The 7828-nt window shown below is 41.4% G+C and overlaps 1 pseudogene; it reads left to right on the forward strand.

Moving 5' to 3' along the window:
* Window positions 1–4342: 4342 nt before the first annotated feature.
* LOC123952135 lies at window positions 4343–5156 on the forward strand (annotated as a pseudogene).
* The last annotated feature ends 2672 nt before the right edge of the window (window positions 5157–7828 follow it).

The raw sequence follows: 7828 nt of genomic DNA on the forward strand, positions 1-7828 counted from the left end.
TACGTGTGTCGATAAAAATGTTCTACTTACGTAAATGCATATACATATTTAGCAACCTATCGACTCTGCACACATGCTTCCCTTAAAACACAAAGCTGCTGTTAATTAAAAATTAACTGTAAAAGCTATCAAAATTAACACCAACTGTTCTTGGCCCAAATAAGGTATTTTTAAATGTAATCTAGGGTGGGAGAAGGCACCTGGGTGGCTTAGTCAGTTGAGCGTCAGCTTGATTTCGGCTCAGGTCATGGTCTCAAGGTCCTGAGTTCAAGCCCCAGGTCGGGCTCCACACTGGGCAGAGAGTTTGCTTCTCCCTCTTCCTCTGCTCCTTCCCCACCCCTCTCTCTCTCAAATAAATAAATAAAATCTTTTAAGTGTAATCTTTTCAGTGTAAAATCTTTTCAGTGTAATCTGGGTGTTGCAAAATGCAAAGCTTTCTTTCAAAGCTGGTATCCACCCTAGGCTAAAGCAGTAACTCCCCAAAAGTCAACCAAAGACACTTTTTCCCACTGTGGCTTCCTCATGCGTAAATCACCAGGGTCCCGGCTACCCCTTCCCCATCTCTGCTTAGTGACCAGGGAGCTTTCTTTCTCTCACCTTCTGTCTCCCTGCAGAATTCGCAGGGGCAAGGAGGACCATGAGCGGAACGAGCAAAGGCACTGTGCTTCACTCAGGGAGGGCATCCAATGGCTGGGGGAGGGAGGACAGGGCTTGATCTCAAATTTTCCAACAAAAAAAGAGTGATGCTTATGCTTCTCCATAAAGAGGATGTCCCCAGAGGTGCAAAGTCAGTGCAAACGGATATTTCCATGTGGGTGGCAATAAACAGACCCGCAGGGAGAGGGGAACTGCCCCTAATTTTTCTCCTATTTAAGTTTTAAAGGGCACAGGCAACCTGACTTTGGTCTGCTTTCCTTTTTTTTTTCCAAATAAAAAGTAGCAGCAAACGTTAAGCAGGGCCAGAACCTAGCCATGAGCTCTGGGGCGCTTACATCGTTATAAAAGAGACAAGGGTCCTGGGCCGACAGGCTTCCCTGGAACTGAAGACAGGTGATCCTCCTGTTGGCTTTTACTCACCAATCTGCACTTCAAACGGATACTGCTGCTTCCTAAGCCCCTACACACAACTGTGCCTGCAACACGCCCTCGAGAGGCAAACGCTTAGGAGCCAGGAAAGGGAGGTGGAAATCGCTCTAACGGGCCCGTTTTTAAAAAGCCAGAATGCAGGCTTGAATCTGCAACACGCCCGTGGATAAGACTCACCCCCCAACCCCTTCCATGGGCAGCGAGGACAGTGCAGCTGCCTTCCTGGTGCTTCCACGCTTACCTGGGTGTTCGCCCCTCCAACTGGTCTCTTCGGGCCTGCTCGCCAGATGACCCGGGAAAAGGGACAGGAGAGGAAAATCAAACCAGAGGATCAGAGTCAAAACTCGCAGCTCACCAGCCTCTCTCCATCGGGAAAGAGGCGGCTCCTGGCCGCAGGTGACAGCCTTTCTCTCCACAGCCTTCCCTGAGGGGCAGGGCGAACTGAAGGGTAACTTGCATCAGGTGCGGGGCGGGGGGCGGAGGGGACTATTTATAAGGAGATCTGCAAACGTGACGAATCAGGGCGCTGGTTCTCAGGAGGCTGGGGTGGGGGGCGCGGAGGGGAGCGCCTGGTTAAACACTCAACCAGCACTTGCTTGTCCGCAACCCTGACGTCCGACCTCCGCGTTCAAACGTCTAGGTGCCCTCCTGGCTAATTCTGAAAGCACGACCCCACATTCAAGTGAAGGGCTCTCGGACACATAACGGCTCTCCAGGATTTTGGTCTCATATTGGAAAAGTAGCAAGAGGGACACTCCACTTTTAAAAAGCTTTGTTTTTTAATTGAAATGGTTTTTCTTGGTCTGCGATATTGCTGGGGAAATACTAGGTCGCACAGAGCAGTGTAAATGATGAACACAAATCTTCAAGCTCACTTCCTTGGAGATAAACACTGCTGGTATTTTTTATGTGACTTTTCTAGGCGTGTGTGTAACCACATTTTCCTACTGTAATTATTTTTACAAAATAACACTGTAAAATAAGTACTTTTTAATTTGTAAATAGTTACTTACAAAACAGTATTTGCCCATCGATACAAATTTCAAACAATGTCAGGGATGTAAAAAGACTTACCCTCGACTTCTCCACCCTCCCCTTCAAACTCCTACTCCCTAGTGTAACCACTGTCCACAAATTTGTGGAATATTCTAGAACCTTCCCAGAAAGAAGGTTAGACATCTTTTTATAACTAAAGACTGTCTCAACCTGATTTTCATTCAATGAAATAGTGGATATATTTCCATGTCAATACATACAGATTTGTCTGGGTCTTTTAATTACTGATAGTTTCATAATAAGAGCATACTGTATCTTATCCAAGCATTCCCCCCATTGGTGCAGAATGCCTGTCTCCCTTCCTTCATCTATTTATTCATGTTTGCTGTAACAAACAATACTGTAAAGACCAGCCCTACACCCATACTCCAAACACCTGCTTGAGAGTTCCCTTTTGTCACTGTTGAAGGCAAATTCACACAACCTGGCCGTCTGAGTTTCCCTGGAGTCAGGTAGTCCGGCTTCCCCGGCAGGAGGACTGATGCTGCCATCCATGCTGTTTCATGTTGAGGAACAGAGCTTCATTAAGCTGATTCCTCTAAGATCCACGGTGAGAACCACCAAAGTTGGCAGAACGCTTTCCAAAATTCTCCTGCATTTGATTGTTTTCTCCTTGGTTGCTGATGTGGACACCTGATCTCCGCTCAAGCTCAATTCTGCTTACTCATCAGGCCACATTATCCAAAGAGCGCTCCCATCTCCTGACCAGTCCCTCATCCAGCTGAATCTGCGGGCTGGCCGTACTCCAGCCATCATATGGCTATTCCATATGAACTGTTTGAGGAAGCTCTGGAATTGTTGATCCTGTGTTCCTGATGCCCTCTCAGTACCAGTTCATTGCCCTATTCATTACTTTACAAGCTATCCCTGCCTTTCATATTCACTGATTCTAAGTGACCTTAGAGCTTCCTGGTATTCCCTGGAAAAAACACATCTTTGATGTTTTGGCTCTTGTCTTTTTCTTGTTGTTTTTCTGGTTTTCTCTATTAATTTATATATTGATCCTATCTAATTTTTATCTTCTAGGAGTTTCCTAAATTTTCTGTTCTGCCAAAGGCATGTTTAATACTGGGCCTTTCAAATACTCTACAGTAATTGAAAGACCCAGACAAATCTGCCTGGCATGTTCTCTTGTTTTATAATGCTATTTGATTTTGTTCCTTTTAAAAAATTATTTTTCTATACTTTTAATAGTGCCTAGAGAGAAAAGGGTGGTCGATGACTATTCTCCGTCCGCCATCTTGATTTTGATATTATAACCTATTGAGTTTAAATTTTGTCTTAAAAATGTATACTTAATATATGAATGTTCTTATTGTACAAGTATTTAAATATGTTATTAGGTAGACTAAAATATGAACTTATCCCTTTGCCCACTCATCCTCAGTCCCAAACCCTTCTTAAGAGAGTACTACTTTTGAACTTCAATGGGGAGTCTTTTAGTTCTTCTCGGTACATACATGTAATGCATTTATATGTTGTAAGACGGAACACCCTGGAAGGACTGTTCTGTGACAAACTTTTTTCACTGACAGTACTTCCTACAGATATTTCATTCATTGCATGTATGTTTATCTCATTCTTTTAAACAGCTGCCTTGGTTTCCATATTATAAATTTCCCACAGTGTATTAAGCCACACCTACATTTACTAGTTATTTTCAATTATTTTGTTATTAAAGTAAAACAACGTTAAAACACATATCCTTGCACATACACCTTTGTGCACATTTTCCATAGGATAAATTCCTAGAGATGTAATGCTGACTCAGAATTACTCACATTTAAAAATTTTGTGGATCTTACCAAACCGTCTTTCAAAAAGTTCCCACTAACGTATATCCCTCCAGTAACAGGAATGTTCATTTCCCTATATCTTGATCATATCCATGTATTAAATTTTTGTCATTCTTAGAAATAAAATCATCTCCTTTTAAGGTTGTATTACCCTGATTGCTAATGAAACATGTCTTTTTTTTTTTAAGATTTATTTATTTATTTGAGTGGGGAAGAGCAAAAGGAGAGGGAGAGAGAGTCTTAAGCAGACTCCACGCCAAGCACAAAGACCAGTGCAGGGCTCAATCCTAGATACTGAGGTCACAACAAGACTTTGGATTTGAGAGGACGGGGGGCAACGGCGATGACGGTGGTGGCGATGGGTCTTCCTCCTCCTTCATCCCCTTGCTCCTTTTTTTCTTCCTCCTCCTTTCCTTTCCAGCTGGGTCTCGACCACTTCCCCTAACAGCGGCCCCGATCCTACGTAAAGGCATGACTTCCTGGCACCGCAGGGAAAATAGGGTATAAGCCCAGAAACTATTTCCCCATCACCACTTGTTGAAAAACTGATTTGAAGGCATTTCCGGGTTTGAACAAACGAAAGTGCCAGGATTTCAAGCGTCTTTGGTTTTGCGCTGGAGACCCTTCACTACTGAGTATCAAGACGAAGAAAACTGGAAACTGATCGGAACCTTATTCAGAGTCAGAATGGAAAGATTTGTAGTGACAGCACCACCTGCCCGAAACCGTTCTAAGACTGCTTTGTATGGGACTCCCCTGGATCGAGTCACTGAGTTTGGAGGTGAGCTGCACGAAGATGGAGGAAAACTCTTCTGCCCTTCTTGCAATGTGGTTCTGAATCATGTTCGCAAGTCTGCCATTAGTGACCACCTTAAGTCAAAAACTCACACCAAGAGGAAGGCAGAATTTGAAGAGCAGGATGTAAGAAAGAACAGAGGCCCCTAACTGCGTCCCTTCAGTGCAACAGTAGTGCGCAGACAGAGAAAGTTAGTATTATCCAGGACTTTGTGAAAATGTGCCTGGAAGCCAACACCCCACTTGAGAAGGCTGACCGCCCAGCAGTCCGTGCTTTCCTGTCTCACCACTAAAGAATGGAGGCTCCATACCTAAGTCAGACCAGCTGAGGAGAGCATATCTGCCTGATGGATATGAGAATGAGAATCAACTCCTCAACTCACAAGATTGTTGACAAGGAGGTTACCACCATTGTGATCAAGATAAATGTAGAATATTAAAGTTATGTGTTGATTGTGTGGAAAAAGAAAAAAGACTTTGGATTTGAGCCAAAACTAAGAGTCTGATGCTTAACTGACTGTGCTACCCATGTAACTTCTGTTCATTTGCCATTTATAGTTCTTCTTCCACAAATTGTATTGTTTACATTCTTTTCTGGTCTTATTAATAATATTGTCCTTCTACCTTATCGATTATGGGAGCTACCTATATATTCTGGGTAATGTGTTTTGTATAAAATGTATGTTAACTATTTTCTCCACAGCTTTCCACTTTAAATTTGTTTGTTCTGTATGAACAGATAATTATTTTTTTCTTTGGGGTTTTGCTTGTTGTTACTACAATGAATATATATACATATATATATATATATATATATATATATATATATATAATGTCAGTATGTTATCTTAAAACTTGTGATTTTTTGTACATTATTTTTGGAAAGTCACATCCCCACCTTTAGCTGATTAAAAATATTCTCGTAGGAGCGCCTGGGTGGCTCAATGGGTTAAAGCCTCTGTCTTCGGCTCAGGTCATGATCCTGGGGTCCTGGGATCATGCCCCGCATCGAGCTTTCTGAGCCACAGGGAGTCTGCTTCCCCCTCTCTCTCTGCCTACCTCTCTGCCTACTTGTGATCTCTGTCTGTCAAATAACTAAATAAAAATCTTTAAAAAAAATTCTCTTGTATTTATTTCAAATACATATGTATGTACTTTTTGGCTCCTTTTCTGAAATTTACCTGAGAGTATCATATGAAGTGTGAGTCTAATGTGATCCTTTTTAAAAACAGATGGTGAATTTCATAACATGGTATATTGAACGGTCAGTTCTTTTCCTCACTGATTTAAATTTACCCTTTTAATATGAACTAAATTCCCAGGTTGGTTTCTGAGTCTCTGCTCGTCTCTTGATCTGTTTGCCTCTTCCTGTGCCTGTACCACACTGTGTATATAACTGTGGTGTGGTGGTAGCTGCTGAGATGCCTCCCAGTGATTCCTGCCTCCTGGCATTCGTAACCCATATAGTCCCCACTACTCTACAAGATTGGCCTGGGTACTCAACAGCATATGACAAAAGTGACGGTATGGCACTTCCATTTTTTACTTCCCTCTCTCTCAATCACTTGCTCTGGGAAAAACCAGATGCCATGTGCTGTAAACAGCCCTGGACAGAGGCCACTTTGACAAAGAGCAGAAGCCTCCTGCCAACAGTGTGAGTTTGGAAACGTATTCTCCAGTCCCTTCTGATGACTGCAGTGCTAGCCCACATCTTGACTGCAAGGTCAAAATAGAGCCTGAGTCAGCTCAGCCACTCTGGATTCTTGATTCTCAGAAACTGTATGAGAAACTAAGTATTTGTTGTTTTTTTTGGTTTTTTTTGTTTTTCATTTTATTTATTTTTTCAGTGTAACAGTATTCATTCTTTTTGCACAACACCCAGTGCTCCATGCAAAACGTGCCCTCCCCATTACCCACCACCTGTTCCCCCAACCTCCCACCCCTGACCCTTCAAAACCCTCAGGTTGCCCCAACCTCCCACCCCTGACCCTTCAAAAGACTATGTACTATGAAAAACAACCTGAGGGTTTTGAAGTATTTGTTGTTTTAAACAAAAATGACAACCAGTGCCAAATCTGGGGGCACTTTGTTACACAGCAGTAGATAAATAGTACATATTGTTTTATAATTCACCTTGGTATTTAATAGAGCAAGTGTTCCACTAAAGCTCATTTTCCCCCAACAGTTGCTTAGCAATATCTGCTCATTTTATGAACTTCAAAATTCCCTCTGCGAGTTCCGTAAAGAATCCTTTTGGGATTGGAACTGAGACTACACTGATTTTAGAGATTACATTACATATTGGACAACTATAAAACCTTGGGTCTTCCCATCTGGGAGCATGAGTATGTCTTTCCATTTATTCAGGTGTTTTTCATATCTCCAGAAAAGTTTTATAGTTCTCTTCATAAAAGTTTTTCATGTTTATCAATTATTTCTAAGTCCTTTATGGGGCTTAATGTTATTGTGATATCTTTTTTTCCCATCATATTTTTTGAATTATTTATTGCTAATGTGTAGGGAAATTGCTGAGTTTTATACCTCAATCTTGATCCTTTCTCTTTTATTCTGAACAGTCAGTTCAAGTAGTTCTACCATTGATTCTCTTGAATTTTCTAGGTTGGATATATCACCTGCAAATAGTGACCATTTGACTCTTTCTTTCCAAGATTGTTTCCTCTTCTACTTATGTTTTATGACACTAAGAGCCCCAAACAATGTTAATTAGAAGCAGAGATAGTAAGTTTGCTGTGATTCTAGTGGAAATGGGCAAGGGCTTCACAATTAAGATTCATTACCCTGCACTTTTCTAGTAGACAGCATTTACCAGGTCGAGGAATTTTCTTACATTCCTGGCTTACAAATGATTACTTTTGTGTTTTTTTCCCAAATAGTTTTTTTGAGCATTTATTCAGGTAATGGTATTCTTTTTCCTTTAATATATTATTATATTCACAAACTGATAGTGAACATTTCAAGTACAATGTGGTAAATCCTATTACATCATGATTTATTGGCCTTTTAATATTCTGCTGAAATCTGTTTTCCAAAATTTTATTTAGGATTTTTATTTCATAAGTGAGAATTCATTATAG

This window comes from Meles meles, chromosome 10, assembly GCF_922984935.1.
Source record: "Meles meles chromosome 10, mMelMel3.1 paternal haplotype, whole genome shotgun sequence".
Taxonomy (NCBI): domain Eukaryota; kingdom Metazoa; phylum Chordata; class Mammalia; order Carnivora; family Mustelidae; genus Meles; species Meles meles.